Below are 12352 nucleotides of genomic sequence, written 5' to 3'. Positions count from 1 at the left end.
GTAGCGTCCTTACATGTAACGCCCGCCAGTAGTAGTAGCGTTATACTTAATGCCCCCCCTCTAGTAGCGTCCTTATACGTAATGCCCCCCCAGTAGTAGTAGCGTCCTTACACGTAATGGCCCCCCCAGTAGTAGTAGTGTCCTTACATGTGATGCCCCCCCAGTAGTAGCCGAGTCGTTATACTTAATGCCCCCCCAGTAGTAGTAGCGTCATTATATGTAATGCCCCCCCTGTAGTTGCGTCCTTACACGTAATGCACCCCCCCAGTAGTAGCGTCCATAAAACGTGTGCGCACACACACAATTCACACACATAGACACACACATACACACCCACCATATATACACACACACATACATTTCTCTGTCACCCACCACTTACCTAAGCCACTGTCTCCCTCAGTACAGCACGGCAGCAGCCTAATCCGTGTAGCTCCGCCCCTTCTGTCCCGTTTAGCTCCGCCCATTCCGGTCCGTGTAGCTCCGCCCCCTCCTTTGATATATACCGAGCCACTGACACACAGGTGAGGGAAGGGGGGAGTGGGCTTTTCATGCTGCCAGCGCCGCACAGCAGCTGGCAGCAGCACGGGTGTCAGGACGGCACTCAGCAGCAGGACGCGGACCGGACAGAGGGGGACTTCAGTGCAGTCTAGCAACAGGACTGCACCATCTCCCCCCGTACTGCAGGGGCCGCCGCCGCGGAGATTGGAGCGTCCCATTTTCCCTTACAGTGTCGTGCACTATCAATTAAAAAAAAAATCTTCTTCTAAACGACAGGGGGGGCACGTGCCTTTGTGCCCCCCCCCCCTGGATCCGCCACTGTATATATATATAATCTTTCCTGAGACCACACTCCTATTTGCGACGCTGTCCCTTTGTAAAGTAGGGGAGGGAGGGCGCAAATTTATAGTTTGCAGGAGGGCGCCGAACACCCTGGCACCGGCCCTGGCCTCATTAAAGCAAATCTGTACACATCTGTGAAAAAACACTCATTGTTTTTCATTGCTGGTCGTACTAATAGCGCTAATTTCTAAGCTAAGTAATGGTGTACTCATTTACTAACTTAATAATTAAACCTACACTTCCATCTACAGTATGATCTCAAAACCTGCACTGCTAATGCTTCTTGCAAATATTGTTTTAATTACATTTGCATCAAATATTAGATAAAATAAGCTAAGTGACTTGTATCCTAATTATCACAATCTCTCAGCTGCCAGTGTAGTAGAATGATAGAACATGGGACAGCTTACCATTTCTCCAATTAGGCCTGCTCAAGTCTTGTCCTGGTTTCCATAGACACTGACAAGCTATTTGGGATAGTTTAGGAAAAGATTGAAAAATTCACCCAAACAGTGAGTTATTGACCCTGAATATAAATATTCTGACCATCGGCTATAGTCAAAACATTCCTTATGGATCAATAGTCTGAGGTCTGCTCCAACTGCGTTCATGTTCCAGTGAGTGTAGAAGAGGGCAATGCACAATGTTTTATAATAACCTATGAGGACAAGCAGGGGCGGATTGGCCACGTCCCACACTGAAGATTCCCGGTGGACCGATGTGCATGTTGGGCTTGCTTTGTTTGTCACCATGGTTACACGGTATACCTCTGGTGCTGCCCATGTGAGGTCACTTCTACAATTTTTTTCAGGGTCACCTTCAGTTCCCAATCCGCCCCTGAGGACAAGCCCTCAGAATGTAGTTTCATAATCATGCCACTGCTTGGTATTGCAAATGTTGCTGATTGGAGACGGAACTGTTTATATTTTGTGTTCAGACGTATGCTAAACTGGTAGACACTGAAAAATGAATGTTTTATTCTAAATATTTTCTTTCTGCATTTTAAATTATGGGTTACAATTGCTAGTATTGTTCCTGTTGAACTTGAAATAGCCTATTGGGATGGTGGTCACAATAGGGGCACAGTGGATGTAAAAGTGACTGTAAGCCACACTAAGGGCGGGATGTACTAATGTACATCGCCGCCCAGCGCCCCGATACTGATCGCATATGTACTTACATATGCGATCAGCATTGCGGAGGACAGCTCTTCCGATAAGAGCTGTCCTCCGCGATGCGCAGCGGCAGCCTGACTTCCGGGATTCTCACACATACGGATCCCTCACACAGTGCTGTGGAGAGAAGCCCATAGGCTTCAATGGGGTATCGCCTGCAAAAGCTGGCAAACCCCTCCGCAGCACTGTCCTGCTGGCCGGGGAATAGTACATTAGGAAAATACATCCCGCCCATAGTCCTTAACCAGGATGATGGGGGCTCAATACAATTAGGTGCGAGTCTGTGAATGCGAGTTTGTTTCGTGACACTTGCAGACTTCACACAAATGCGCATACCCGAGAAATGTGAGATTCGATTAGACATGCCAATTCACAGCAATAAAGTGTAGATTTTCTACAAAATGCGACCTGGGAGAAGTGCATGAAAAAGTAGGAAACTGGACCCCAAAAAAGAGACAACTTCGCTAGCAGAATCATATAGAAGGTTATTAGTGGGTATAAGGAAAGTGCTGGATGCTTTTAAAAGGTGTCATTTACTTAAAGTTAAAAAAAATGATAAAAAGCAAAGGTATTAGTTTCATTTTAAACAATTTTATCGAAAAACACAAAACAAAGTAGAAAAAAAGCTGGTTTTGGGGTAATTTAAAAAAAAATTATGTACAAAATCATCAAAAGCAATTATTTTTTGTTGAAACAATAGGACTTTAATTACATACCGGTAAATCCTTTTCTCGTAGTCCGTAGAGGATACTGGGGTCCATTTAGTTCCATGGGGTATAGACGGGTCCACTAGAAGCCTTGGGCACTTTAATAAATCAGTAGTGTGCGCTGGCTCCTCCCTCTATGCCCCTCCTACCAGAGTCAGTCTAGAAACTGTGCCCGAGGAGACGGACATACCTTGAGAGGAGGATTTAAAAGGACAGTGGTGAGATTCGTACCAGCACACACAAAACAAGAGGAAAGCCATGCTAACCAAACTTGAACCGGAACAGCAACAGTTGAACCAACAATAACACTTAACCAAGTAACAATGCAGGAAAACACGAAGCACTGGGTGGGCACCCAGTATCCTCTAAGGACTACGAGAAAAGGATTTACCGGTAGGTAATTAAAATCCTATTTTATCTTACATCCTAGAGGATACTGGGATCCATGTAGTACCATGGGGATGTACCAAAGCTCCCAAACCGGGTGGGAGAATGCGGAGGTTCCTGCAGAACTGATTGACCAAACTGAAGGTCCTCAGAGGCCAAAGTATCGAACTTGTAGAACTTAGCAAACTTGTTCGAACCTGACCAAATAGCTGCTCGGCAGAGCTGTAAAGCCGAGACACCCCGGGCAGCCGGCCAGGAAGAACCCACCGACCTAGTAGAGTGGGCCTGTACAGATCTTGGAACCAGCAAACCTGCTGTAGAATAAGCATGCTAGATAGTAAGCGTGATCCAGCGAGCAATAGACTGCTTTGAAGCAGGACACACAATTTTATTGGGATCATAGAGAACAAACAGCGAGTCCGATTTTCTGTGATGAGCTGTCCGCTTCACATAGATCTTCAAAGCCTGCACAACATCCAAGGACTTTGAAGTAGCAGAGGTGTCGGTAACCACAGGAACCACAATAGGTTGGTTGATATAAAACGCAGACACTACCTTAGGAAGAAATTGCTGACGAGTTCTGAGTTCAGCTCTATCTTCATGAAAAATTAAATAGGGGCTCTTTTGAGATAACGCCCCCAGCTCCGACACACGTCTTGCTGAAGCCAAAGCCAACAGTGTGACGGTCTTCCAAGTAAGAAACTTAACGTTAACCTCCCGTAAAGGCTCAAACCATTCCGATTGTAGGAACTGCAACATCACGAAGACATCCCAAGGTGCCGTAGGAGGCACAAAGGGCGGTTGGATGTGCAGAACACCCTTCAAAAATGTCTGAACCTCAGGAAGAGAAGCCAATTATTTCTGGAAGAAAATGGATAAGGACGAAATCTGGACTTTTATGGAGCGCAGGCGTAGGCCCACATCCACACCTGACTGCACAAAAAGCAGAAAATGTCCCAGTTGAAACTCCACAGCAGGAAATTTTCTGTTTTCACACCAAGAGACGTATTTTCTCCAAATACGGTGGTAATGTTTATACGTTACACCTTTTTTGGCTTGGATCAAGGTATGAATTACCCTGTCTGGAATGCGTTTCCGGGCTAGAATTTGATGCTCAACCTCCATGCCGTCAAACGTAGCCGTGGTAAGTCTTGATAGATGAACGGCCCCTGTTGCAGAAGATCCTCTCGAAGAGGTAGAGGCCACGGATCCTCCAGGAGCATTTCCAGTAGATCCGCGTACCAAGCCCTTCTTGGCCAATCCAGAGTAATGAGGATTGTTTGAACCTTTACCATTTTTATTCTTTTGAGATTTCTTGGGATCAATGGAAGTGGTGGAAACACATACACCATCTGATAGACCCATGGAGTCACCAGAGCATCCACCGCCACTGCCTGTGGGTCTCTCGACCTGGAACAATACTGCCTGAGCTTCTTGTTGAGACGAGAGGCCATCATGTCGATCTGTGGAATTCCCCACCGATGTGTCAAGCACCCGAACACCTCCGGGTGAAGGCTCCACTCTCCTGGGTGGAGGTCGTGCCTGCTGAGGAAGTCTGCTTCCCAGTTGTCTACTCCCGGAATGAAGATTGCGGACAATGCCACAGCGTGTCTTTCTGCCCATAGGAGAATCCTTGTTACCTCTGACATTGCTGCTATGTGTTATGCACACCAGTGCCTGCAGGAATGTACTGGTGTCTGAACTGTTATGCACACCAGTGCCTGCAGGAATGTACTGGTGTCTGAACTGTTATGCACACCAGTGCCTGCAGGAATGTACTGGTGTCTGAACGGATAGGGATGCAACACAAATGAACTCACAGACAGACTGGGGAATATGACATTACATACACAGAAGGTGATAGGGTAACAAAATAAACACAAAGTGAACAGAGAAGCCCAGAGGCTAAGAAACTGGGTGTCTCCCTAGTATTAGGAATGCTCAGATGGAAAAAGCAAGATGTTGTGTTTTAATACATAGAGAACCCGAAATGCTGTTGCTAAGGGCAACAGCAAAACCCTAAAGGGTTACCAACGGGTGTGGCAGTAAACTCCTTGGTCAGAGATGGAATGATAGACACAAGGAGAGTCTCCACAATCCTAATCCTCACTTGCAGTGCACAGGTTCAGCTTACTGCCACTAAACTGACACCTGAACACATTGCACAGTGAGAAAGGATTTAGGCAGGCAAGTCTGAGAATACAGCCGCAAACTTGCTAAGTTCACAGAGTAGCAAAAGAACCTCAGCAAGTTAAACGACTGACTCCAGTTTTACTGCTAGGTCTGGATTGGCAGAGTGTAGTACCAAACCCCAAGGCCTATTTGCAGTAAGCAACAACAAATATAAAGCTACACAGTACTGGCTAACTTTCAGGAACTGACTAACCAACAAAGATTCAGCAGCATCTGCTTAACCTGAGAAGAGGCCTTATATAGCAGGTGCTGTCCACGTCCCACTCAGAACTCACAGACTGTGAGCACAAAAACCAGCACCGGATCTCCTGCCGTGCACAAAGCCTGTAACCACTGCACAGCAAAAGACCCGAACCGGAGTATCATCTGCGCTCAGGCCACTCCGCTAGCACTTGTCTCCCGGTTGCCATGACGACGTGGCAGCACAGGGCAGGAGACCCTAACAGTACCCCCCCTCTGACGAGGGGTCAAAGAACCCCTACCACCGGGTTTATCAGGGAACTGCGAGAAGAAAGAGCGTATCAGTCTGGGGGAATGAAGATCACAACTGCGCACCCACGACCGCTCCTCCGGGCCATACCCCTTCCAGTGCACCAAAAATGACAGACGACCCCGAACCATCTTGGAGTCAAGAATCCTTTCAACAACAAACTCCCTCTGGCCACGTATCAGAAGAGGGGAAGGTCTTCCACTGGAAGAAGGATTACTAATCGCCCGTTTTAAAAGGGAACAATGAAATGTTTTATTGATACCCAAAGAACGGGGCAGATCTAACTGAAATGCCACCGGATTGATAACCCTGGTGATCTTATAAGGGCCGATGAACCGGGGGCCTAACTTATGAGATGGCTGTCTCAACTTCAAATTCTTGGTAGACAACCAGACGAAGTCTCCTAATTTGAAGCTGCAGGGTCTTTTCCGCTTATCAAAAACCCTTTTGGTCACTAATGACACAGACACAAGGGCTTTCTTCACTTTCCTCCAAATACCTCTAAGGACCGAAACCACAGAGGAACCACCAGGCGTGGAGTCCAGGGGGTCAAAAGAATTGACCTTAGGATGATGCCCATACACACAAAGGAAGGGAGAAATCCCTGTAGCAGAGTGAGCCGCGTTGTTATAGGCAAACTCCGCCATGGACAGATGAGCAACCCAGTCAGTCTGACACTTGGAGACATAACACCTGAGGAACTGCTCCAAGGACTGGTTCACCCTTTCAGTCTGCCCATTAGACTGCGGATGGTAGCCTGACGACAAGCTGACAGAAATCTGTAGATCGGAACAAAATGCCCTCCAGAATTTGGCCACAAACTGGGATCCACGGTCAGAGACCACATCAAGTAGCAACCCGTGGAGACGCACAACATGCAGCATAAATAATTCAGACAGGCGTCTGGCCGATGGCAGCCCAACCAGTGGAACGAAGTGCGCCATCTTCGAAAACCTGTCAACGTCAACCCAGATGGCTGTCATTCCCGAGGATTTGGGCAAGTCCACCACAAAATCCATTGAAATGTGGGTCCATGGCTTAGATGGAATAGAGAGTGGATGTAATGGGCCAACAGGAACCCCTCTAGGAGTCTTATTTCGGGCACAGATGTCACATGCCCGAACACACTGATCCACATCCTTAGCCACCGAGGGCCACCACACCGCCCTAGATAGCAACTCCGGAGTTCTGGCAATACCCGGGTGACCTGCCGACTTCTTGGCATGGAATTCCAGGAACACTCGCTGTCTTAACCTAGGAGGCACAAACAAAAGACCTACCGGAAGGTCTGGAGGAGCCTGCTCCTGTGCTCTAAGGACTAATGACAAGAGGTCCTGGGTAATGCCCACTTTAATACATGATGGGGACACAATGGGCAACGGCTCCTCGGTGGTCTCCTGGATTGGAGCAAAACTCCGCGAGAGCGCATCAGCCTTGATGTTTTTTGACCCAGGGCGATATGTTATCAAAAAATTAAAGCGAGCAAAAAACAAAGCCCATCGTGCCTGCCTGGCATTGAGACGCTTCGCTGACTCTAAATATGCCAGATTCTTATGGTCGGTGAGAATTGAGACCACAAACTTAGCCCCCTCAAGCCAGTGTCTCCATTACTCAAGTGCATCCTTAATAGCCAACAATTCCCGGTTACCCACGTCATAATTCATCTCGGCAGGCGAAAATTTACGGGAAAAGTAAGCACAGGGATGAAGGCGATTAACAGACACTCCCATCTGAGAGAGCACTGCCCCAATACCCATCTCAGAGGCATCCACCTCCACCACAAAAGGACGCTCTGGATCTGGGTGTCGCAGCACCTTGGCCGAGACAAATGCCCTTTTGAGACGGGCAAAAGCCGCTTTAGCCTCACAAGACCAGTGAGCAACATCCACCCCTTTCTTAGTGAGTGCCACCAAGGGCGCCACTATAGACGAAAATCCAGCGATAAATCGTCTATAAAAATTCGCAAAGCCCAGGAAACGCTGAAGCGCCTTCAAACTAGTGGGCTGCACCCAATCCAGGACTGCCTGTACCTTGGAACCCTCCATTTGGAAACCTTCTGGGGAGATAATATATCCTAGAAATGCGATTTGCTGAACTTCAAATTCGCACTTCTCCAGCTTCGCCCCAAGCCGGTGGTCTCTGAGTTTCTGGAGGACTAAGCGTACATGCTTCCGATGTTCCTCCAGGGAATGGGAGAAGATTAGGATGTCATCTAAGTAAACAACTAAGAATCTATCCAAATATTCCCTGAGTACATCGTTCATGAAATCCTGGAAGACTGCCGGGGCATTACAGAGCCCAAAAGGCATCACCAAATATTCATAATGCCCTGAGTGGGTATTAAAGGCAGACTTCCATTCATCCCCCTCTCTTATTCGGATTAGATTGTACGCCCGCGTAGGTCAATCTTAGAAAAAATGGTGGCAGTACGAAGCTGGTCAAACAAGACCGAAATGAGAGGCAGTGGGTATGAGTTTTTAATCGTGATACGGTTCAATTCCCTGAAGTCGATGCAGGGTCGCAACGAACCGTCCTTTTTACCCACGAAGAAGAACCCCGACCCAACTGGAGACTGTGAAGGTCTGATAAATCCCTTAGCCAAGTTCTCCTGAATGTACTCTGCCATAGCCTGAGTCTCAGGACGTGACAGGGAGTACAACCTGCTCTTGGGAAGCTTAGCATTCGGCAACAAATCAATGGCACAGTCATAGGGGCGATGGGGAGGTAGTACCTCTGCAACTTTTTTGGAGAACACGTCCGCAAAATCTGCATAACACCCTGGCAATCCTGGCAAACTTAGCTGCGAGAGCCTGACTGGAAGGCTTAAGCAACTCCTGAAACAATCAGTACCCCAACTAAGAATCTCCCCAGAGACCCAGTCAAATTGAGGATTGTGGGCCCTTAACCAGGGTAACCCCAACACCAATGGGGCAAAAGTACAGACAGTCACATAAAAGGACAATTTTTCAGAGTGTGTGGCTCCAATAAACAAAGAAATCTGGCTAGTGCAAGAGGTAAGTTTACCTTGGGATAATGGTTCCCCGTTTAACCCACAAATCTCAATTTCCAATGCCAAGGGTACTAAGGGAACAGAGTGTTTCAGGGCGAATTGGCGGTCCATAAAAACCCCGTCGGCCCCACTGTCCACAAAGGCCTCAGTCTTGACAGTTTGACCGAGGATCTTCAAGGTCACCGGAATGATAATAGTCTTCTTGGGAAATTCTGACTTCTGGCCTGACAGGATATTTCCCATCACCCTCAGGCCCTGAAGTTTTCCGGCTTTTCTGGGCATGATACTACCACATGACCTTTATTCCCACAGTACAAACACAACTCCTGCTGTCTCCTCCGCGTCTTCTCACGCGAGGAGAGGCGGGTAGCCCCAATCTGCATAGGCTCCTCTGAAAATTCCTCAGAGTCTGAGGTTCCCTTGGGAAAGAAGGAAACCTCGGTCTCCCTTTCAAGCCTACGCTCTCTCAGCCATCTATCCACCCGGATGGATAACTGCATGAGCTGATCCAAGCTATCAGGCAAGGGATATTGTACCAGTTGGTCTTTTAACTGGTTAGAAAGACCTCTTCGGTACTGGTGTCTCAGGGCTGAGTCATTCCACTGGGTATCATGGGCCAACCTCCGAAACTCCGTACAGTAAACCTCAACTGGCCTTCGCCCTTGCTTAAGGATCGAAATCTGAGCCTCGGCTGAGGCCGTCTTGTCAGGGTCACCATACAACATGCCCAGTGCCGTAAAAAAAGCATCAACACTTTTAAGCGACGGACAGTCAGGCTGCAACCCATATGCCCAGACCTGTGGGTCTCCTTGTAGCAAGGAAATCACTATGCCCACCCGCTGAATCTCCGACCCAGAAGACTGAGGCCTAAGCCGGAAGTATAGCTTGCAGCTCTCCTTGAAACAAAAGAACTGCGAGCGATCTCCAGAAAAACGATCCGGGAGATTTACTTTCGGCTCCTTAACCCCTGAAGGTGCTGCTGCTGCAGGGAGCTCCGCCAGCGGCCTGGGAGGTGTGCATTTTAATGGATAAATCATTAAATTGTCGAGTCAGGACCTGCACCTGATCGACCACCTGTTGCAACGTATTTTGAGGGGTATGCTCCATGTTCCCACAAAATTTCAACAGGAGTATTGGGCTGCTGAATATGTTATGCACACCAGTGCCTGCAGGAATGTACTGGTGTCTGAACTGTTATGCACACCAGTGCCTGCAGGAATGTACTGGTGTCTGAACTGTTATACACACCAGTGCCTGCAGGAATGTACTGGTGTCTGAACGGATAGGGATGCAAAACAAATGAACTCACAGACAGACTGGGGAATATGACATTACATACACAGAAGGTGATAGGGTAACAAAATAAACACAAAGTGAACAGAGAAGCCCAGAGGCTAAGAAACTGGGTGTCTCCCTAGTATTAGGAATGCTCAGATGGAAAAAGCAAGATGTTGTGTTTTAATACATAGAGAACCCGAAATGCTGTTGCTAAGGGCAACAGCAAAACCCTAAAGGGTTACCAACGGGTGTGGCAGTAAACTCCTTGGTCAGAGATGGAATGATAGACACAAGGAGAGTCTCCACAATCCTAATCCTCACTTGCAGTGCACAGGTTCAGCTTACTGCCACTAAACTGACACCTGAACACATTGCACAGTGAGAAAGGATTTAGGCAGGCAAGTCTGAGAATACAGCCGCAAACTTGCTAAGTTCACAGAGTAGCAAAAGAACCTCAGCAAGTTAAACGACTGACTCCAGTTTTACTGCTAGGTCTGGATTGGCAGAGTGTAGTACCAAACCCCAAGGCCTATTTGCAGTAAGCAACAACAAATATAAAGCTACACAGTACTGGCTAACTTTCAGGAACTGACTAACCAACAAAGATTCAGCAGCATCTGCTTAACCTGAGAAGAGGCCTTATATAGCAGGTGCTGTCCACGCCCCACTCAGACCTCACAGACTGTGAGCACAAAAACCAGCACCGGATCCCCTGCCGTGCACAAAGCCTGTAACCACTGCACAGCAAAAGACCCGAACCGGAGTATCAGCTGCGCTCAGGCCACTCCGCTAGCACTTGTCTCCCGGTTGCCATGACGACGTGGCAGCACAGGCAGGAGACCCTAACACTATGCTCTTCATTCCGCCCTGTCGGTTGATGTATGTTACCGCCGTCACATTGTCCAACTGAATCTGGATGGCCTGATCTTGAAGAAGATGTGATGCCTGTAGAAGGGCGTTGTATATGGCCCTCAGTTCCAGAATGTTGATTGGAAGAATGGTTTCCTGACTTGACCATTTTCCTTGAAAGTGTTTCCCCTGGGTGACTGCTCCCCAACATCTGAGGCTTGCGTCTGTGGTTAGCAGAATCCAATTTTGAATCCCGAACCTTCGGCCCTCTGTCAGGTGGGAAGTCTGAGGCCACCACAGAAGAGAAATCCTGGCTCTTGGCCAGGGGCGTAGGGAGGGTGGTTCCGGTGGAGCTCGAGCTTCAGGCGCCCAAGACAGTAGAGGGCGCCGCAGCTCGACACCGCCGGAACCGCTGCAGGCCGCTCGCAGCCGCAGCTGTCAGTCACTGACAGCTGACAGCACGAGCGGCAACTTTCTCCCTCCTCCGCTCCCCTCCGCTCACCTCATTCATGAGGGCACCCGGCGCCTGTAATACTATTTGAGGGGTGAGTGCCGATCTCGAAATTGGTTATATATATATATATATATATATATATATATATATATATATTATATTTATTATATATGTATATATATATATATATATATATATATACGGAGAAGAAACGCGGCACTCGGAGACTGGCGAATTTGGTGAAACAAACCGTCAAGTGTTTTAGTCACATCTACGTTTCGGGGGACGTACCCCCTTCCTCGGGACAAACCAAACACGTGTCCCCCGAAACGTAGATGTGATTAAAACACTTGATGGTTTGTTTCACCAAATTCGCCAGTCTCCGAGTGCCGCCTTTCTTCTCCGTATATATTGAGGTTGCAACAACCTCTAAGGAGGGCGCCAAGGAGGGCGCCGGAGCCAGTAACCTGCCGGGAGCGGTGAGTGCCGGACCACACAGAGGATTATATATATATCTATATATATATATATATATATATATATATATACGGAACATCTACTTCCATTCAGCGGCACTCAGAGACTGAGACAGCATATGAATAAAATCATCAAGTGGTTTAATGTGTCTCAAAAAACCTGCATTCCAAGGGAATGCAGGTTTTTTGAGACACATTAAACCACTTGATGATTTTATTCATATACTGTCTCAGTCTCTGAGTGCCGCTGAATGGAAGTAGATGTTCCGTGGATTTTTGTTTTCCAGAAGACACCAGAGCACTTTAACTGGGGTAAGGCGAGTGCCGATCCGTTTTGCCATATCTATATATATATATATATATATATATATATACATTTCAATTCAGTAAAGGGGAGGGGGGGGCGCCAAAACATACCTTGCTCCAGGCACCATGACACCTTGCTACACCTCTGCTCTTGGCAGCAGACGTATCCTCTGGTGCATGTGGA

Source organism: Pseudophryne corroboree, chromosome 8 (genome assembly GCF_028390025.1).
Source record: "Pseudophryne corroboree isolate aPseCor3 chromosome 8, aPseCor3.hap2, whole genome shotgun sequence".
Lineage (NCBI taxonomy): Eukaryota > Metazoa > Chordata > Amphibia > Anura > Myobatrachidae > Pseudophryne > Pseudophryne corroboree.
This window is presented reverse-complemented; position numbering follows the sequence as displayed.